This window comes from Pseudophryne corroboree, chromosome 9 (genome assembly GCF_028390025.1).
Source record: "Pseudophryne corroboree isolate aPseCor3 chromosome 9, aPseCor3.hap2, whole genome shotgun sequence".
NCBI lineage: Eukaryota > Metazoa > Chordata > Amphibia > Anura > Myobatrachidae > Pseudophryne > Pseudophryne corroboree.
In genome coordinates this window covers 270459379-270482378 of record NC_086452.1, presented here as the reverse complement: position 1 = coordinate 270482378, position 23000 = coordinate 270459379, and the positions used below count along the sequence as shown (strand labels likewise).

Genomic DNA, 23000 nt, shown 5'->3' with positions numbered 1-23000 from the left:
GGAGATCCAGAAGATGGTCAAACAAGTTTGAAACCAGCATGCGTATCGATTCATCAGTGCATCCGCCTGCTGGGGAAGATGGTAGCGGCCTACGAGGCTGAACAATTTGGCCGATTCCACGCCAGGGTGTTCCAACGGGACCAACTGGACAAGTGGTCAGGATTGCACCTACACATGCACCGGAGGATAATCCTGTCGACAAAAGCCATAATTTCACTCTTGTGGTGGCTTCAAAGTTCTCACCTCCTGGAGGGACGCAGGTTCGGGATTTAGACTTCGATCCTGGTGGCCACAGATGCAAGCCTCCGAGGTTGGGGAGCAGTCACGCAAGGGGAAAGCTTCCAAGGAAGATGGTCAAGCCAAGAAGTACTCCTTCATATAAACATTCTGGAATTGAGAGCTGTGTACAACAGCCTTCATCAAGCAGCACATCTTCTTCAAGGTCGTCCCATACAGATCCAGTCAGACAATGTAACAGCAGTAGCTTACATAAACCGTCAGGGCGGAACAAAAAGCAGAGTGGCAATGGCAGAGATGACAAAAATTCTCCTCTGAGCAGAAAGACATGCAAAAGCTGTGTCTGCAATTTTCATTCTGGAAGTGGACAACTGGGAAGCAGAATTCCTCAGCAGACACGCTCTCCATCCAGGAGAATGGGGCCTCCACCCAGAAGTCTTTGCAGAGGTAGCAAGTCGTTGGGACATTCCTCAAGTAGATATGATGGCATCACATCTCAACAAGAAGCTTCAGAAATATTGTTCCAGGTCGAGAGACCCACAAGCAATAGCAGTAGATGCATTGGTGACCCAGTGGGTGTTTCAGTCGGTGTATTTGTTCCCTCCACTTCCACTAATACCAAAAGTTCTCAAGATCAGAAGAACAAGGGTTCGAGCAATTCTCATTGCTCCAGAATGGCTAAGGAGGGCTTGGTATCCAGATCTTCAGGAGTTACTAATCCTCGGCCTCTTCCTCTTTGCGAGGACCTGCTTCAGCAGGGGCCGTTAGTTTATCAAGACTTACCGCGGCTACGTTTGACAGCATGACTGTTGAACGCCAGATCCTAGCCTGGAAGGGTATTCCCACTCTTATTCTGGCCAGCTAAGGGGTAACGTCTAAACATTACCATCGCATTTGGAGAAAATATGTATCTTGGTGTGAATCCAAGAAGTCTCCTGCGATGGAGTTTCAATTAGGACGTCTTCTCCTATTTCTACAGGCGGGTGTGGATGCTGGCTTGAGATTAGAATCTATCAAGGTACAAATTTCAGCCTTGTCCATTTTCTTTCAGAAACAGTTGGCTTCCCCTTCCTGAGATCCAGACATTCGTGAAAGGGGTTCTGCACACCCAACCTCCCTTTGTGCCTCCTGCGGCGCCATGGGATCTTAATGTGGTGTTGCAATTCCTTAAATCGGACTGGTTTGAGCCCCTGCAAGAGGTGGAGTTGAAGTTTCTCACTTGGAAAGTTGTCATGCTGTTGGCATTGGCCTCAGGCAGATGAGTGTCTGAATTAGGGGCTCTGTCACACAAGAGTCCTTATTTGATTTTTCATGAAGTTAGATCTGAACTGCGGACACATCAGCATTTTCTTCCAAAGGTTGTGTCTTCTTTCCATATTAACAAACCTGTGGTGGTGCCAGTGGCTTCTGACACCTTAGCCGTTTCAAAGTCCTTGGATGTCGTCAGAGCGTTGAAGACTTATGTTGCAAGAACGGCTCGGATAAGGAAAACAGAATCTTTGTTTGTCCTGTATGACCCCAACAAGATTGGGGGTTCCTGCTTCTAAGCAGACTATTGCGCGCTGGATCAGAGGTACCATTCAGCACGCTTATTCCACAGCAGGATTGCCGTTAGCGAGTTTGGTAAAGGCCCACTCTACAAGGAAAGTGGGTTCTTTCTGGGTGGCTGCCTGGGGTGTCTCGGCGTTGCAAATTTGCCGGGCAGCGACTTGGTCAGGAGCAAACACGTTTGCTAGGTTTTACAAGTTTGACACCTTGGCTGCTGCCAACCTTCGGTTTGGTCAGTCATTATTACAGGAACATTAGCACTTTCCCGCCCATAGTGGGAGCTTTGGTACATCCCCATGGTACTAAAATGGACCCCAGAATCCTCTAGGACGTAAGAGAAAATAGGATTTTAATTACCTACTGGTAAATCCTTTTCTCGTAGTCCATAGAGGATGCTGGGCGCCCGCCCAGTGCTCATTTTTCCTGCAGAATTACGTTTTGTTTTTTACACAGGTTCTCATGTGTTAAGATGTTCACAGCTGTTGCTGTTGCATTATGCATGCACATTGGCATGGGTTATGTTGAAGGCCATGTTAGGCGGCATTTTGTGTAAGGTGCGAGCTAGTGTGAATCTCGCCACTAGTTTAATGTAAATTCTTCTCTCGAAGTTGTCCGTCTCCTCGGGCACAGTTCCTATACTGAGGTCTGGAGGAGGGGCATAGAGGGAGGAGCCAATTCACACTGTTGAAAAGTCTTAAAGTGCCGATGGCTCCTGCAGAACCGTCTATACCCCATGGTACTAAAATGGACCCCAGCATCCTCTACGGACTACGAGAAAAGGATTTACCAGTAGGTAATTAAAATCCTATTTTTACTAGAACATCCTATTACCCCTTTATAATATACTATTCCTAAAATGCATAATGGTGTTAATACACTTCCTGGTCAGTCGATCATATCAGCAAGGGAATTGCTATTCCAGCCCACTTATATTCTACTGGATTCAGTTTTACAACCCTTGGTTCAAGAATACCCTAATTATTTGTTGGACACAACAACGTTACTTAACAAGATCAATGGATTAGAAAACATCTTGGAGGACATGGCGTGTTACTATAGATGTTATAAATTTATACACTAACTCCTCACTGAGAAGGTTTAGCCTGTTCGTACAGTGGGTTGCTAACCAGGTAGAGTAACTTTGATGAGATGCATATAGATACATGGTTATGTTTACTAGAACAAATCTTGACAAAAATAGGTCTTCTTTGATAGATGTTATCTACAAACTCAAGGATGTGTAATAGATTCCTCAGTTGTATCAATTTATGCTAAAATCTTTGTTTCTTCAAAGACCCATAAGTTTCTCACAATGGGGAACCTCTGAAGAAACATATCCTTCCTGGAATCTCTCAGCCATTCCATCTACCCCTTGCATCTCTCAGCCACACCATCCCCCATGTGTCTCTCAGCCACACCATCTCCCTCTTGCATTGCCTCTAGCCATATTATCTCCCCGCTGTGTCTCTCATCATCATATCCTCTATGCATTATGTCTCAGCACAGAATCTCTCTCCTGTGTTGTCTCTAATTACACTATCATTTCCCTTGTATAGTCTCTCAGCACACCATCATCTCCCCCCGTGCATTGTCTCTCAGCACACCATCATCTCCCCCCTGCATCATCTGTCAGCACACCATCACCTCCCCTGCATCATCTATCAGCACACCATCATTTCCTACCTGGGTCATCTCTTAGCATACCATCAACTCCCCCCTGCATTGTGTCTCAGCACACCATCATCTCCCTCCTGCGTCCCCAGCACACCATAATCTTCCCCTGTATTGTCTCTCAGCACACTGTTCTCACCCCCCTTCATCTTCTCTCAGTACACCATCATCTCCCCCTATGACTCTAAGCACACCATCATCTGCCACCTGCGTATCTCCGCACACCATCATCTCCCAGCACACCATCATCTGCCACCTGCGTATCTCCGCACACCATCATCTCCCACCTGCATCTCCCAGCACACCATCATTTCCCACCTGTGTCTCCCAGCATGTCCATCCTGCATCTCTCAGCAAACCATGCTGTCCTGCTCGAGCAGTGACCATCTTTAGAGGGCACAATGCATCCTGGGATTTGTAATTTATTTTTTACTACTCAGAGTCTGAGCAGTAAAAAATAAACTACAAATCCCATAACACCCCTCTTCCTTCTCTAGCCGGTCGGGAGGATGGGGCTGGGACTGTGTCAGGGTGGGTTGGCAGGGGAATCAGTGGCATGCAAGTGGTGCCGATACGATGCCCTAGCCGGCGATGCCCTTCTCTGCCGTGCCTGCCATAATCCCCATGGCATGTGCCCTGCTCACTCTGCCCTAGTTATGACACTGCACATAATATGCACCAACAAACAGTTAACTTTCTGAATGATACTATTAATCTTAATTCACGTTTAACATTTAAGGTATTTAATCAAGATACTGATCTCAATACCTTGCTACATTATCAGAGTTGCCATCCTAATAGTCTGAAGTGTGGATTACTGTATTCTCAGATGATTCAAATATGCGAGATTAATAGTAATTAAGAATCAGAGGCAATACAGATAGATGCCTTGATCAAATGCCTGAGCTGAATAATCTTTTGATAGCAAAGAAGAGAGTTCTAACATTAGACCGCAATGGCCTCTTATGTAAAGGTCTTGTACAAAATAACTGAGTAAAACTGCCCTGGATTAACCAGTATAATACATCCTCCCCAATAGTATATTGATGTTCCAAAACATTGTGGCCATAGCTACAATAGAATAAAGATTTAAATTTATCTGATACCTATCTAATGCCATGTTACTCAAGATTTTGAAATTTATGTGATATTTTGGAGAAAGCAGACATTTTGGATTTGAGTAAGACACAATCAAAAAAAGTTTTACTTAAAAAGAAATAGGGGTGTTTCAAATGCTCACATGTTACTTGTAATCACCTTTTATTTATCCTTCACTGGCTTCCCTTCCCGAATCCAATTCAAACTTCTCACACTCACTTACAAAGCACTCACCTACTCCTCTCCCCCTTACATCTCTGACCTTATCTCCCTTTACTCTACTACCCGTCCTCTTTGCTCTGCTAATGCAAGCTGAGTCTCCTGTCTTCTGATTACTTCCTCCCACTCCTATCTTCAAGATTTTTCACGTGCTACTCCCTTAATCTGGAATTCTCTACCTCTCCCCGACCCCCTCAGACTCCCCCTCAAACCCACTTCTTTACCAAACCCAGCCAGCCAAATCTCATCCTAATTCTCTGTCCCACGCTCAGTCTACCCCATCTGTGTCACCCCTGTCTGTCTGCCCCTCCCCTTTAGAATGAAAGCTCTCACAAGTAGGGCCCTCTTCCATCATGTGCTTATCCTTTTCTTACTTTAATAATCCTCAACTGCCCAAATTCTGCAGTTTCTTGATACTTATCTCAGTGTCGTCTACTGATGTAGTTATGCTTAGTGTTGGGGAAATAAGGCTTACACCTATTACCAACACCTCAGTAGCCCTTCTGTCTTGAAGATTCAAAGTACTGGACAAAGCCGTCTGGAGAGCAAGAAATCACACTACACAGTTGTCAGTATAACACTGCTCTGTCCTTCTTGTGACAGGGAGATCTTTTAATTATACCAAACGAGAAGTGGGCTTATCACATGCCCTCCAATCACAGTATTCATGATAAAATTAGGTAATGATACAAAGTACAAGTTTCAATGGCATAAAAGGGAATATACAAAAAGACACATTTCCAAACTATTCTGGGAGTCTGTCTTGTCAACGTATTAGGCGAATGCTGAGGATATACTATTTCTGTCTCTCTGTCTTCTTGTTTCACATTCTTTCTTGTAAAGTATTTAAGGAAAACACCTGTGGTCTCTAACACACATACAAGCAACGATGACCTTACAATATATGTAAAGGGTCATATACAGTATACAGTATTTAGAATATATGGAAACATTAATGCAGCAAAAGCATTTTTTTTAAATATATTTTTATTTGAATTTTTCCAATACAAATAAAGTAAGCTTACAATACAATATCAGATACCGCAATAAGACATTCCTTAGTAAAACATGGAAAGAAAGGGAGTGGGAAATATCAAATAACAATTCCAACATATCGGTCATAAAAATATAGTTTCCCATCATTGTAACAGAAGTATGAACCATGGTTTAAATCTTCAAGATCAATATTAGGAATATCATGAAATCTGACCATAAACATCATAGCAATTAAAACAAAACAGAAACTTAACCCAACAAATATTGACAGAGGGGTGAGGGAAGAGGGAAAGGGGAAAAAACCTAAATAGTAAAGGTCGACCCATATTATTCACGAGTACAATTTCAGTATTGTATTACATTACATCATCAGAATAACAGTTCAAGGGGTAAAATTGTCAAAACCTTGATATATATATCGTTGGGTCTCCAATTCAAGAGTGTCAATAAATGGAACCCACTTACGATAAAACTTCTTATCTTCAAGAGAAAGATCTAGGCAAGCATATTTCCTCTCGTAATATAAAAATTTAATAAGTTTATATTTTACTTCTGCAAACCTAGGAGCGGTTTTCTTTGTTCAATGAAGTAAGATACATTTTTTTTAACTTACTGTAATTATCGTAATTAACAAAGGAAGAATACATTCCTTATCCCTACCTAGAGACCATGCTGATAATTTTATCCCCAGACATGTGGCTGGTTCTGGAGATAGGCGAAGATTAAACATAGTATTAATAAATTGTACCACTTTACACCAAAACTGTCTAAGTTTGTAACAGTCCCACATACAATGTATGAAATCCGCTTTAGCTGCCTTACATTTATAACAGTCACCAAGTTCATCCTTGAACATATGTCTACGCTGATGTGGGGTGATATATGCCCTGTGTAAGGTACGTATATGTACTTCTTGCAAGTAAGCAGAATTTTATATTTTTAAAGAAAATGAATATGACTCTGTCAAATCTGATATAACTGTCAGTGAGGGAATGTCTATCTTCCATTTAGATAACAATATATCCCATTGAACATGTTTAGCCATAGTAATGAGTAAATTATATAAATATTTCACTCTATAATCTTTGTGTGTAAGAAAATGAAATAACTTCTCCAAAGAATCGACCTGCGATAGAGTGATAACTTGTCCGTTCAACAAGGAAGGGGATGCTTTTTTCGAAGTTAAAAAATGGCGTAGTTGTAAATACATAAACATATGCATTTTGGGTATCAGAAAGCGTTGGCAGATCATATCAAAGGAGGTTAAGTAGCCGCCTGGGTCAAAAACCTTGCAAGATACATCCATCCCTATAGATCACCAGATCTTGAACCAGGGGTTTGTTAGAGAAGGCAGAAAAGAGGGGTTACCCCATAAGGGGATAAAGTGAGTGTTGTCTGGGCTACTTCTACAATATTTATTAATAGCAATCCAGGATTTATATGTGTCTGTATAACGAATGTGATTACCAAACTCTACCGGTATAAGGGAATATGGAGACTGTAAGAGGGCACCAGGCGAATATGGAGAAAAAATTTCTGTATCAAGAGAGAAATCTGTGTAGTGAGACTTGTTTAGTATCCATACTTTCATATCGGGATAACCTAACCTTCCCTCATTCCTGGATGTTATAAGCTTAGCTTTAGAGATCCTAGGTCATTTGTTCTGCCAAAGAAATTTGGAAAATAGAGCATCCACCTTTTTGATATCTGAGTGTAATAAAGCAACCGGGAGCATCTGCATGCAGTAAAATATTTTAGGGAATTGCAATGGCGAACAGGAGAGGCTATAATGGACATCCTTGCCTCGTACCTCTACTAAGAGCAAAGGCCGAAGATAAGATTCCATTACACATCACTCGAGATTTGGGAGTGGAGTACAATATACAGAGAATATCAATAAATTGGGTGGTGAAACCAAATTTTTATACGGTACGGAAAAGGTGGGGCCATAACACAAGGTCAAAAGCCTTTTCCGCATCTAATGTGACTAGAATAGAGGGGGAATGAGAGGCAGAACTAGCAGTAACCTGTTGAATCGAAGCAAGGACTCTCCTCACGTTCACTACTGAATGCCAATCGAAGCAAGGACTCTCCTCACGTTCACTACTGAATGCCTTCCAGTGATGAACCCCATTTGATCCTTATGAATTATAAACGGTAATATAGGCTTCATTCTTTCAGCTAGGATTTTAGTAAAAAGTTTATAGTCAGAGTTTAATAATGAAATAGGTCTGTATGACCCCGGAAGATTAAGATTTCTACCGACTTTTGGTTAAAGTTTGATAAAGGCATCCGAGAAGTGAGGGGGAGGTTCCTTGTCTCAATTATGCTATTAAAACAGGCCGCTAAAGGCTGCGTAATATGCAAACTAAGCAATCTGTAACATTAATTTGCATAGCTGTCGGGACCCGGAGATTTGGCCGGTTTCAGTTGTTTAATAGCTGCTAATACTTCCGCAGTAGTTATTATGGCTACTAGTGTTGACAAAAAAAAGAGTACGGCAATTGAGGAAGTGGAAGCGAATCCCAAAAGGCAGAAGAGGAAAACGACAGTAGGGGTTCAGAAGTCTTGGAAGAAGGAGAGTGTTCAGCAGTCCCTAAAGGAGCAGAGTAGAGATCCTCATAAAAGGATTTCATAACCTCCGTGATTTGCAAATCTGAGTTAGTGAAGGAGCCATCGTCCTGTAACAGGGGGTGAACTACTGACTGGTTCTTAGATCCCTGTAACAAATTAGTCAATAGCCTGCCTGTCTTATTACCAAATCTGTAAAACTTGGAATTGACTTTAAAAAGATAATTATCACCACTTAATTCAATTGTAGTAATTCAGAGAAATGTGTTTTAGCTGTAAGATATGTGGTTTTATGTTCTAGAGAAGGAGACAGTTTATAAGCTTGGAATGCATTAGAGAGATTAGATTGTAGTTCAAGATAGGAGGCATTCAGCTGTTTTTTAAGTAGGGAGATATAGGCCATTAAGTCACCCCGTATAACAGCTTTTGCAGCAAGCCAAAAAACTATTGGGTTAGAGGATTCATATTCAGTATTATGTCTCTGAAATTCCTTCCACCAATTCTCCAGTTTTGATTGAAACCCTTTTTCTTTTAGTAAGTGTGAAGGGAATTTCCAGTGTGGAGCAGAGCCTTCAGACCTCTTGAAATTTAAAACCATCCAGACCAGACCATGATCTGCTAATACTGGGGGTTCCATATCAACTGAGGCTACTTTGGGGAATAGTGGCTCCGCCACTAATATATAGTCAATTCTAGACCAGGTGTTGTGGGTCAAGAAAAGGCAAGAGTATTCTCGCTCTGTAGGATGTGTAACCCTTCATGTATCGACTAAATTAAGAGATTTAATGAAAAAGGGGATACCTATTTTCTGTAACGTTTTCTGACATTTGGGGAGGGGGGGAATCTATCCAGGAAGTAAGAGGAAATTAAATTAAAGTCACCACAGATTATTAACGAAGTTGGGTCAAAATTATGCAACTTCACCATCAATGTAGTGAAAAAGGACTTGTTATATACATTTAGTGCATATACATTGCACAGGTGAAATACCATACCATTAAAAACAAGACTAATGATCATAAAATGACCTTCCACATCTGAAATCGTATGAGATACCAGAATGTTCAAAGATTTTTTGGCCAGTACTGCCACTCCTCGGGATTTAGTGTTATGTGAAGCAGAGCCTAGTATCACCCAACCTAATTTTCTAACCTCATCAGCCATTAAATGAGTTTCCTGAAGGCAAATTAAATCCACAGCATGTTTGTTTAAATAAGTGAGCAAACGCCTGTGTTTGGCAGGAGTATGTATACCCCAAATATTAAGTGAACCAACCTTGAGAGACATATTTATAGTAAGGGTCAAAACCCATACCGATCACCGTACCTCGTGAACAAGATCTAGGAGGGGATGGGTAGGGAAAACACATAAGGGAAAAACATCCAAACTGTCATGTGCAGCATCAGCAAATCTATCAGTTCAGCTTTCAGCATTGATCAAGCACCTGGATGCAGCTGCTGCTCTCTCTTCTTTGTATTTCAGGTTGTTCCTGGTAATTAGGATACTAGCTGCACAGCTTATGTGGAGTAACTCATTAACTAATATTACTCTATGTTTTGCTGGTTATTCTTATGACTTACCTCTGCTTCAGTTTGTGGAACTACAGGTCACAGCTAGGTCCTGCATAGTTCTCTCCCACTGCCTCCTGCACTCAGCAACTGACTCCACAGGTGTCTGCATTCTGTAATTACAGCTGGTTACCTGAATCCTACTATCAGTCTGTCAGCCTTCTCAGTGTGCACTGCAGCTGCATGATATATCAATTACTGGGGGGCCTATCTGGTGCTCTCAGCTAATTGGTCCAGCTTGTTCTTTTAAGCCTCTCAATCCCAAGATGAATTGCCCACGTTCCAGATTCTGCACCAAATCTCTAACATTCAACCGGTCCCTGACATTGATCCCAAATTCCAGATTTTGCACCAAGTCTCTGACATTCACCCAGTCTCTGACATTATAACTGTCCAATTACTGAATAGCAAGAGGGATCCAGCCAAATCCAGCCATGTCTAATCCAGTCCAGTTTTCCACTTCAAGTCAGAATCCAGAAATTGAATCCGGTCAGATTCTGCACAGCAAAGTGAAAGTCTGTGAAGACATGCTTAACCTTTTGTCACAAGCCTTATTAGGGCTCTCAATTTGTGTAGATGCTCTGCAGCAACAGATTCCTGCAAGCAAAAAAAATTCTATCAACTCCAATCCATGCTTGCCTACCTGACCCTCTCCATGAGGGAGAAAATGCTCTGTTCTTGGACTTTCCTGGTAATGTATGATTGCCATCACCTGTGGTGAAACACCTTTCTTATCAATTAACTAGCTCACCACAGGTGATGGCAATCATACATTACCAGGAAAGTCCAGGAATAGAGCATTTTCTCCCTCATGGAGAGGGTCAGGTAGGCAAGTATGCTCCAATCTTTGTCAGACATGTGGACAAGGAGTAAAGGGCACCTCTCAAGATGACTGTTCATTGTCTCCTCAGTTTGCCAGCAGTGGGAGTCATGAACAACTGAGGATGTTGCAGTCTCTTTTACAGCAGTTGTTTAAACCATGTTCTGAAATTAATGGTTTACTTTCAGAAATGATCGGAAGTTCTTCGGATGCCGTGAGAGCCGCTTCCGTTCTTAAAGAAGCAGAGGAGGCTGCCGACTCTGGTTCCCCTAGTTGCGGGGTGACTCCTCCAGATGTGATGGAAAGGAGATTCCAGAGTTTTCGGCACCCAAAACTTTCAGAGGCTGAGCGCCAGTGACGAAAGGAGCTCCTGCTTTGCTTATATTGCGGGAACGCAAGTCACTTCATATAGGACTGCTCCCTCAGCAGGTCAGGGAAAAGTGACAACTCCGATAAGTCATCTCAAACAGTCAACTCCGACTCCTCAACTTCCAATAAAGGTGCCAAAGGTTCCCTAAAAGAGAGTCCAGCCTACAACTGGGGTCCTTTGACCCAAAGCCCCAAGTTAAGACTTAGGAACCAATTGAGGGTTTGTGAATCCTTCTATTCCAGGGTAAACCCTGGTTCTTCAGTCCTAGGAAGTACATCCAACACTCCAGCCCCAGGAGGGGGCTCTGAGTGTCCAGCCCCATGAGAGGGGGCTCTGAGTGTCCAGCCCCAGGAGGCGGCTCTGAGTGTCCAGCCCCAGGAGGGGGCTCTGAGTGTCCAGCCCCAGGAGGGGGCTCCGTCTCACCAGCCCTAGAGGAAGTATCTGATGTCCCGTCTGATGTTCAGAACCCAGATGGGGAGAGCATGTTCCTGCCTCAGAAGATGAACCCCTTTCTTTATCCTCAAGTGAGGCATCCAACTTCATGATCAATGATTTGATCCCTGGAGGGGAAGTCACTATCCAGGCCTTAGGAGAAGTGCTCGATGTTTCTGCTTATGGCTTGACCCTAGGAGGGGTAGCCGATATTTTGACTCCAGAAGGGAAGTCCAATGTTAGGACTCCAGAGGGGATATGTGATGTCCAGACTCCAGAAAAGTTGTGCCAGGTGCCGACCCCAGGAGAGGAATCTCATGTATGGACCCCAAGAAAAGAGTCCACTCTACCGACCTCAGGCATGGGGTACAATGTTCGGAATCCAGAAGGAGCATCCAAGCCTGGAGCCCCTGAGGGGGCATATGATTGCATAGTCCTAGAAGGAGCATTGGATTCATCAGTTCCTGAGAGTGCATCAGATCTACCTGAAACCCATGAAAGGAAGGTTATTCTGAAGGAGGGCGTTCCAACCAAGATCCCTGAAAGGGTGACTCCAGTTCAGAACTCTGAAAAGAGGATTCAAGTAGTAACCCTTAAAAAGGCAATTCCTGTCATGACCCCTGCAGGGGAGATTCAAGTTGATTCTTCTGAAGCAATAATTCCAGCCGAAGATCTCTGAAGATAGAATTCCGGTTGAGAGCCTTGAAGAGGAAAGTCCTATTGAGATTTCAGGAGAGGAAATTCCTGTTGTGACTCCAGAGGGAGGCATTTCAGTCAGGACCTTGGGAGGAGTTAATGTTGTCGAGTCCCTTAAAGGGAGAATTCCAACCGTGACCCCAGGAGGGGTGGTTCATGCTTTGTCCTTAGAGAGGACTTCTGAAAAAAATTCTGATCTTGCTTCCAACCCTGTAAAATCTGTGAAGAAACTCCAACCACAAAGTTCACAGACTCCTCCTAAAGACCAAGATCCAGATCCAGCTCTCTTCTATGGAAAACTGGAACAGTATCACAAATTAATGCTACAGATTATGAAGACTGCTCCACTCTGTACCTCTCCGGCAGAGATTGTGTTACTAATTCTTATGTCTTTCAGAGGGAAGGCAAGAAAATGGGCTAACCAGTTAATAGAGTCCAGTGATCCTGTTCTGCAGAACGTGGATGCCTTCAGCCGGGCAGAGATCAGGAAGTTTGGTGGTACTGAGTTAGTACCTTCTGAATCCCCTGAGAGTTCGAGGTCTTTGAGCAAGGATTCAGGTTCTAACAAGAAAAATCAAGTTTCTAAGAACCAAGTGTCTAAGGACTGTCGGTCTCAGGTTGTTCACAGCTCCGTGCCATCTTCACCTAAACCACAAGTCCGGATATTAACTGCTGGCTATGCCTCTCTGTCTCCGTCCTGTGAAGTTATGAATAAGCATGACCCACAATATCCAGTCAGTCATGAGTCCTGTATATGCTAAATCTTGCCATGCTACTTCTTCCGTACCATCTATTCCAAAGGAGAAAACCATAATCCTTCCATTAGATGCGGACTCTAACTCAGATTATCATTCTGAAACAGATGAAATCCCTCTGGTTGAAGGTACCTTGAGTTCGGATAACATATTTGTAATTACTGTATTCATACCTAACCAACCTGGGAAAAAGAAGAAGAAATCTCGTCGGAGACATTAGGTTGTCTTGCTATCCATGTTCTTGTTGTTTTCAGTTCCCCTTGGCCGAGGTAGGGTGTCCGGAGTACACCCTTGAAGGAGGGGGTGGGGGTACTGTATGCAGCTGCTGCTCTTTGTATTTCAGGTTGTTCCTGGTAATTAGGATACTAGCTGCACAGCTTATGTGGCGTACTCATTAACTAATATTACTCATGTTTTGCTGGTTATTCTTATGACTTACCTCTGCTTCAGTTTGTGGAACTACAGGTCACAGCTAGGTCCTGCATAGTTCTCTCCCACTGCCTCAGCTCCTGCATTCAGCAACTGACTCCACAGGTGTCTGCATTCTGTAATTACAGCTGGTTACCTGAATCCTACTATTCAGTCTGTCAGCCTTCTCAGTGTGCACTGCAGCTGCATGATATATCAATTACTGGGGGGCCTGTCTGGTGCTCTCAGCTAATTGGTCCAGCTTGTTCTTTTAAGCCTCTCAATCCCAAGATGAATTGCCAGTTATAGCTCATGCTTCCTGTGTTCAGCTCCATGGTTCATGTCTCTGGTTCCAGCTATCTGTCCAATGGGTCTTGCCTTGTTCCTGCATTGAATTCCAGCTTCACCATCTTGCTGATGAACTTAGTCTGCCGACTACTGTTACCCTGTCTCCAAGTGTCTGCACCCCAGTCCATCCGTGTACCGCTACCTCCTGTGTCTCTCCTACAGTTCCTGCTGTTGTCCCATCTCCACGGCCCCAGTATACCATCTGGCTGTGTGCACCCTGCCACCTTCTCCAGTTCCTGCTTGTTCCTGCGTACCCCTGCGGTTTGTCACATACATCTGGACTATCATACAACAACTCTGACATAATTCTAGTCCAGTTCAGGTATCAAGTGAACAAGAAAAAGGGGGCCACGACCTGCACGTCGGGAGCCGCGAAGACTATATCCCCTTGCGGGGTTCCCTGGAGAAAACCTCCCGGCGTGTTAGACTCTGCGCCTCTGTTCTGGGTAACGTCAACTACTTGGTACCTGACCCCATGTTCCAGATTCAGCACCAAGTCTCTGACATTCAACCGGTCCCTGACATTGATAAAACTATGACAATACTATTCCTTCTTAAACCATTAGGGGATGTGAGCAATGCATACATGTACTTCTATTTCCCATGTTAGGGGGTATATTCAATTAAAGTCGGATCCATTCCGACATGTATTTGTCGGAATGGATCCAACAACCCCTATTCAATCCCCATCTTAATTCGACTTTTTCAAGTCGAATTAAGATGGGACTCAGAGGAGGAGAAGGGGGGGCAAGCCGTGGGGGGACGGCCGGCGGGCATACAGGAGACATCAGCGGTACGATAAGCGCTACCGTAGCGCTGCAGCAGGATGTCACTCAGCCGCCCGACCTCACGGCAGCTTCCACCCGGCTCCAACAGCGTGCTGGAGCCGGGTGGAAGCTACCGTGAGGTCAGGCAGGTGAGTGACATCCTGCTGCAGCGCTGATCGTAGCGCTGATCTCCTGTATGCCCGGCGGCTGTACCCCCATCTCCCTGCGGCTCCCCCCCCCCTCATCTCCTCCGGGTCCATCTCATTCCGACATCATTTTGATGTTGGATTGAGATAGTCAAAAATGGGGCCAAAACCTGTTTTCGACATCAACACGTGGATCGGCAGCTATTCCGCCGATCCACGTACATTTCGACAAGTCGAATGCCTCGACTAGTCAAAAAGCTCTGAATAGGCTGAATCAGGATTCGACCTTAAAAAGACGAAAACTGCCGTCTTCTTGACAGACGGCAATTTTCGACTGCAATTGAATATACCCCTAGGTCTTTTGCATTTACTACATGTTTCTTCCTTTGTGCTCACAACAAACGCTTTTACTGGGGTCATACTTCTAGTAATCATTTTTCTGAAACTACAGGATAGATAACAGTTCCAAATGACAAGCAGAATCAATACTACTATTATCCTTAACACTGGATGTATCAGAATGTTATATGCTTTAGTGAATGATGGAGATTTACCTGTAAATATATCCCACCAATGATGCTGTAAGTTTCCCCGTTAATTCGGCTGCTATTTCTACTAATTTTTCTGCCTCTATAATTGTTTACATTTGAGCGTGACAAGCTGAATAGTTTACCCTCTCTAGATGTAGTGCATGTTTTATTGTCTTGGCATTGATAATACCCTGAACCTCTTAAGAGAACATAATTTGCCCCCCTGGTGTTACCTGTTGAACTGTAATACCTCTAAACCAGGGGTGGCCAACCAGTCAGAGTCAAAGAGCCAAAAAATCTTGTTAGGTACGTCAAAGAGCCGAAGGTGAGCATGCACAAATGGGGTGTGGCCTTGTGCCCACTAGGCCACACCCTGGTATAATATACATTGAAAAATCCAGACCCACATAAATACATGTTTAAAGCAAGATCCAACATAAAATACATTGAAGAAGTCACTTCCACATAAAATAATTGAAAAAGCCAGAACCATATAAAATATAATGAAAGACGATTCACATAGTACACTTCAGCTCTCCAATGTGTCACTTCAGCCAGCACCCTGCTGTGTCACTCTAGTCAGCTCCCCCATGTGTCACTCCGGCTAGACCCCTCATATGTCACTTCAGAACCCCCCCCTCCCAACTCATGCCATTGTAGCAGCTCCTTATTACCCCTTTCACACCAAACAAATATCCCGGTATCGACCCGGGTTGGTGTGCAGTGTGAATGGGCCATGGTCAAATTCCTGGGTTGCCTGACCCGATAATTCAACCTGGGTTATAAGCAGTGTTATTTCTGGGTTGAATACCAGGGCAGTGGCAGCGTAAATGGGTTCCCGTGTCGATGGGACCCGTTTACTACATAGGGAGAGGCGGCGCGGAGATGAGCTCATCTCCCAATGCCGCCTCCACCCCTGCTGCCGCACTCCCCCCCCCCCCCCTTCTCCCCCTGCAGCTATGGCAAACTGGGTCTGTAAGCCACCTGTTAGGGTCCAATGCCGGATCCCACCCGGGAAGGACAGTTTCTAATTCCCGGGTGGGATCCTGCATTGGCGATGTGAAAGGGGCTTAAGGATCCTCTGTTTGACGGTGGGTGTTTTATCTCTAGTATCTGGCTTCCTCAGTCCACAGCCCTCGTAGTGCTTCCGCATGTCTTTCTGGAGTGCAGTGGTTACCGGATCTATTGTGGTAATGTGACTTCAAGTGTCGGGAGCCACACTTAAAGAAAGAAAGAGCCACATGCGGCTCAAGAGCCACAGGTTGGCCACCCCTGCTCTAAACTAAGTATTCTTATTAACACGTTAAAAGGATTCATGGTGACTCGATCTTCATAGCCAGCTTTATGAGGTGTGTATTCAGGTCTCTCTTCCCTCAAGCTTGACTGCTGTAGGAGTTGTTAGCAGACCCTGGAATGGACCATCAAAGCGTGGTTCTAGTGCTTTCTTGACATGCCGCTTAGTATAGACCCAATCTACTGGTTTAATGAACATCCTCCTACAATGGAGACAAGATCTGGAAGAGATGCAAACACTGTATTGTGTACATTAGTCTTTTGTTTGCTTAACAAGGTAACATAAGTAGTCATATCTCCATGATTATGTCACAGCTGCTGGGGAAAATAACATCCTGTCTTAGGTGCTCTCATGAATAACACTTAGTGTGTTAGTTTGTGTTTCTTATTGGGTGTGGTTCTGAGTATAGGGCTATAGGTAAACACTCTAACCATGTTTTCTTTGTTTCTGCCATTATTTCCTGTATCTTTTTAATTTAAGGCTGCTATTCAGGCATTCTACCCTGCCTCTGACCTGTGGAGGAGGTGTGTGAAATGCCTAACTGATACCCAAGGCCTACATTATGTGTTGCATTATTACTCCTGTAAAATGAGTTCCTCTGACTGATCAATTGTTCCTGGGACCCCATATCTGCAGACCACATCTTCCATTAGTTTCTTAGCTGTTTGGTTTTCCACTATTACACATGCTGTTGTGAGTGCTTTTAGTTCAGATTCTTGCGCAGAACAGTGTGGATGGAGTTCTTGGACCAGGACTTCATCCATTGTTGTTACTGCATAATCTGTACATGGTGACCCTTCATAATACCTGGACCCATCCATAGACAGGGTAAGGACTGCATTGTCCAATGCCAGTTTGGTAACATTATCAAGATATAGACATCTCTTATTACATGAGTTCAAAATAAACATGCTGACATTTTTTTGAGTGTTGTGTATTTCCAGTGTTTGCTGTATCTTCTATGTCTTCATCATATAGTTCATCAGATAACATGTGTACTTCCTCCCCTCTTTTGAATCCTATACTGGTAACAATGTGTAGCAGGATTCAATACTGTACAACGTGAAATGGTGACATTCGTAGGACTCAACAGCGCTACTTCATATTTGGTTAATCTAGCTGCTGAGAGATGTTGGTTCTTGCTTGATTCAGAATTTCTGTAACTGCATGTGGTACCTGTATTGTTAAGGGGTGGTTAAGCACAATGTCTGAAGCCTTGTCTTTAAGTTTCAGGTGGACAGGTTGTACTGTCAATAATCCAACATCCATCTTTCCTTTGGACCAGAGTTTGGATGGTACCTGGTCTAGCCATTCTGGAAGTTGGTCACCTTGTGGCTTCTGTTCTTCCACCAACTTTATAGCAGCTAGTACAGCTTGTTGAAGCGTGTCACTGGTTCTTGTGGAAAATGTTATTCTTTCACTTGTATGCTGTACTGTGGCTTGAATGGCTGATAACACATTGGTTCCAAATAAATTGACTGGACAGTCTTCAGAGATAAGGAACTGCACAGGTACTGAAATGACTTCTTGTCCCACACTGATTTTGCTGGCTTACTTTTCTTTAGAGGGACTGTTGTACATGCCATTCCTGTTCCCAATATAGTTTCTTATGCTTGCAGTTTTATTGGTACCTCCTGTTGTCTTAATATAGTTTGTCTTGCTCTGGTATCTATAATACAGTCCTATTGTTCCCCTCCCGGTAGAGTAAATGTGGTTGTTACTTTGGGTCCAGGAGAGTCAATTACTAGGACCAGAAGGTACAGTTCTGAAGTGCCTGTTTCCTATGGGCTGGCCTCAGAGGCCACTCTATTCTGAGTCCATGTCGTGTATTTGGAACAGTCCTTCCTCATGTGTCCTTGTTCATTGCTGAAGAAACACAAACCCTTTGTCTTAGCTTCTTCTGAAGAGACTTTCCTTTGGGGCTTCTTTCCTGTGTTTCTGTACATCTGTTACTTGGATCTTGTTCCTGTTTCTTGAATTACATGGACAGTTATTCTGGGTACAGAGCTTTTTTCTTTCTGTTTTCTTTTCTTCTCTTCTTGTCTTTCTTCTATGGCCTCTAAGACTTGTGATTCCATGGTTAAGGTAGAGGCTTATGGTCTAACCTGGAATAATTCTCCTCAGGGCTTCAGAGAGACCATTTAAGAAATCTGTTTTCAAGAGCCTTTCATGTTGGGCATTGGCTACATCCAATCCTCCATCCATATGTCCTTGATGCACCATATCATGGTACTGTCTGACAGTCTGATCACTCTTCTGTTTAACATCTGGAAATGCAGGTACTCTGTCTCTTTGCTGGTTACACCAGTGTTCTAATCTGTGCATGTACTGTTCCCCACTTATCTTTGTCCTCTGTTCATCTTCTGCTAGTGGAGCTACAATGTTTGCAGCTGTTCCTGCTGGATATCCTCTTACTTCAGCTGATGAACCCAATAACACTGAGTTTAGTTCTTGAAGATCTATCCAAGATCCTGTCCAAACAATATTTATTCTCTTCATATAATTCAGATATGCAATTGGACACTTGCGTGGGTCTTGAGCTTTGGAAATTATGTCATTCATGTCTGATGCAGCCCATGGTCTGTGGTGTTCCTGTTGTCTAACAAAATTTCCTGCTAGTCTAGTGGCATTAAGGTCTTTAGTGATTTGTACAGATACTGGGTATGTCGTAATGGTCTCTTCAGGATATGGTGGTGGCTGTGGCTGATAAAACATCTGGACATGTGGTGCACAGGTATTACATGAACATGGTGTACTAAAGTCCCCTGATTGCATTTTCTTACACTGTTCTCTATGTATTATCCTTGTCCCAATAGTCTGGGGACTATTTGCCAGAAACGGGTTGTTCTTAGAGATTTTGGGTGTGTTCTGGCTATTGTCACAAGATGGTTCGTTGGGAGGTACCCAATTGTTACAAAAGGGGCAATGTTCATATCCTTCAGGTATACATTGGTGACATTGTGGACACTTTCTCTGTCTCAATTTCTTTTGCAGATCTGGATATATTGGATTGTATGGTTCTGAGGAAATTGTATACCACTTGCCATCTTTTTTCTTCAGTACCACATTAGGTTCTGGTGAGTGTAAGGGTGCTGCAGGTGTAGTCAGGGTTGGTGCTGTGTTAGGTACAAATGGTGGTGGTACCTGAGTCAATGGTGTCACTTGTGGTAGTGGTGGTGGGTTTACTACTGGTGTTGGTACTGGTTCTGTATGTCCCATGCTATGTCTTCTAAATAATCTGGTTCTTTTTTGGGCAGATAATCTGTCGCTACTCTCTTCCACATTTCTACTTGATGTTTCTTTTCTTTCTTTTCTATCCAAACTTTCTGTTCTCTAAAAAATATTTCCTATCTCTTGACATCTAGAGTTCCCTGAGGGAGAAATCCTGCCCTTTTAAATACGTTTTGTATTCCCTTAATGGCTTCATGACCTTCTTTTGTCTGACTATGTCAATGGGAGTCTTGGGCGCTTGGTCCGCCATACCCTTGCTCCCCTGTGCCCCCATTTGGGTTACTGGTCACAGTTACCTTAGTGCCTCCATATGGGTTCCTGATCACAGATACTTTATGTATAGTCTGACCTTTTCAAGGTCCTTATTTTCCTTCTCTCTAGATTTAATTACCTTATACAGTATACTGCCACTCCTATTACCTCCTGTATCCATTCATAAAGACAAAAGTATTTGCCCTGCTTTTGCTCCTGTACCTCTTTTATTCATGGGCAAATTTAACACCAGTGATACCCAAATAATGCCTAGTAATTTCTTTAGGTAATTGTGGTCTCATGCGTGTCTTCCCTCACTAATATGGTCAGTGCGTGTTGTGACTTTTTTATGTGGTTCTCTAATGTACACCCCTGGAGTTGTTCCCTGAAGCAGGATACCCTTAAGTGTGGGTATGGGATCTCCCTCTGTTTGGAATACTAAAACTCCTGTATAATGCACATAACTAAGATCACTAGACCCTTATTCCACCATTCAGTATTTTTCTAACACCATGTACCCCCGTCTAAGTTCCCAAAGACAGTATAATACAACTAACAGCGCTAAGAGACACACTAAAGTAATTATCCCAATTTATGTGCCCTTATCCATCTAGAATCATAAAAGGAATGGGGAAATGGGAAACGCTCTGCACCAGCTAACTATTCCTTTTGTCATATCTACGAAAAGACCCTGACTAATATCCGTCAATAAATTATGAATCTCCTACTGGATATTCGGGGGTGCTACCAGAGACAAAATGAGTTGAACAGTAGAAGAAGAGAAATGTCTCTTGTTGGTGCATGTATAATAATAAAAAAATTAACTTTTAATAAATTCATTAAAAATGTCCAATAACGAAATAACTGTTATGAGCCACGGCTGTGGCTCATTCCTGTTTTGCATTTTTGTTCTGTATTTTATGTTATACTTCTGTTTATGTTCCCCGTGGGTGTCATGGGGTGCTCGGAGCTCACCCTTAAGGAGGGGATACTGTTATGAACCACAGGTAGTGGTTCATTCCTATTTTATGTTTATAAAAGGAAGGGATGGGGGCAGAGACCAATGGTGTCTATAAATAATTACAGGATATTTAGAAAAATATGTAAAATATAAACATTTATTTAAAATCTTATAACAGAACTTTATCTAAAAATGGGATAAAAAGCAAATACACAATTATAAAAGCAATAAAGTGCAAAAACGTATTAAAGTGCTTATCTGAGTCAGAGGTCAATTGGATGCCCAACGCGTTTCGTCATAGAGACTTCATCAAGGGGTACAGGCAGACTGGGACAGGGTTTGAATTTATACTGTTGTTGCTCATAACTCAGTTGTGACATCACTTCCTGCTTGTTAGGGAAGTCTAATTGCTAGATTGCTGAAAACTCATATTATACTCCCTATTCCCTCTTGGGACATGTGCTATGGTCAAATAAATGAAAAACGATTGTATTATAGTGTGTAAAATATATAAAACAACTTAAATAGTCCATTGTATGTGAATTTGCGGTGTTTCCGCCACACTTCCGGTATCCGGATGTATTGGAGTCCCGGGCACGTCATTTCCGCCCCACTTCCGGTTCGGCACTGCGCATGCGCATACGGCGCTAGTGTCTGATACTTCCATTGGAGCCAGAAGTTTCTCTGTGGGTCCGTTTAGTGCTGCGGCGGCCATTTTTCATTAGATGTCCATATGTTATTAATAGCGGCGGCCATTTTGTTGTAGATCGTGATTGCCATAAACAGGGACATATTTCATTCATTTCAATGCGGTTACCATGGAGATTGAAGAGAAAGAAGAAAACTCGATTAAAACCATTGTTTAAACAGTTTGTTAATGCAATCCTTATATCTGGATGTGTATATATGTATATATACAAATACTATTAGCATGAATAAAAGTAAAGGGAAAACCGAAAAAAAAAAAAAATGTGTGTGTGTATATATATATATATGTTTATATGTATATATACATCCACTAGCCATATCCATAGAATACATACATGTATGATTAAAAATATCCATATATACATAAGTAAGTGCCAATGTGCTGGATGTGTAAATATAATGGTGCCATGATGAGTTTTACGTGAGGACTATTGTTAATACGTTTCAGGGTGCTATATGGTGTATTGGTGCATACATATATATATAATTTATTTAGGACTCACCGTCAGCGCATTTTTGTTATCTTTACAGTACCTGATCTTCCCAGGTGGTCTCCCCTACTGGTACTGATCAGGCCCAACACTGCTTCGCTTCCAAGTTCGGGCGAGATTGGGCCTTTCCAGTGTGGTATGACTGTAGAAAAATTTGTTTTTTTCCGTGCCTATACCGTCCCATAAATTTTATTTTATGTTTATAAAGTTGTCTTGCATGCCAGGATTTCCCGTTGCTCTGTTTTAGAATACTCTTGTCTGCTGCCGCTGGTGGGTCTGTGTAATTGCAGCTTGTTCCCATGTGTTCAGCCTCACCTGGCTGCTAATTGTATCTTGTCAGTTTGGAGTCATGCTAGAGGGCAGCTGCACGAGATTATTAATTAGGCCTCTCCGTTATATGCTGGCTGACTGCAATTCACAGATGCTGGTGATATTTCTTGGTTTTCAGTCTGCTTGAAGTCTGACCTGGTTCCTGCCAGTCCCTGAGCTCCTGTATAGCAGTGTCTGACTAGCTGCTTCCTGTGTTGATTCCTGTGTCAGTCCCTGTGTCGATTCCTGTGTCTGATCCCGTGTCCTGCTGTGAGGCGTTCCTGCCCTGAGGTCCAGTGGCTTTGCCTATCCCTGGTCAAGTTCCTGGTTTCCTGGTGTCCACCGGTCTGTCATTTGGGATTCTGCCTGTCCTCCAGTTCTGAGAGTGTGTGTCGGCATCATTAAGGGTTCCTGTCCGTTTGCCAGTATTCGTACCGGTTCCGTGAGTAGCGGCTCTGCCGCGTCCGTTGGCCTAGGCCGCTGTATGACATTATTGTTTCTGTCCCTGGTGTTTTGCAGAGGGTTCTGCTTATGCTGTCACCGCCGGTACACAAAGGTATTGTGTCGGCGTGTG

The 23000-nt window shown here is 43.2% G+C and overlaps 1 pseudogene; it reads right to left on the bottom strand.

Annotated features, from left to right (window-relative positions):
- Positions 1-22148: 22148 nt before the first annotated feature.
- Positions 22149-22267, bottom strand: LOC134961085 (5S ribosomal RNA; annotated as a pseudogene).
- Positions 22268-23000: the final 733 nt, after the last annotated feature.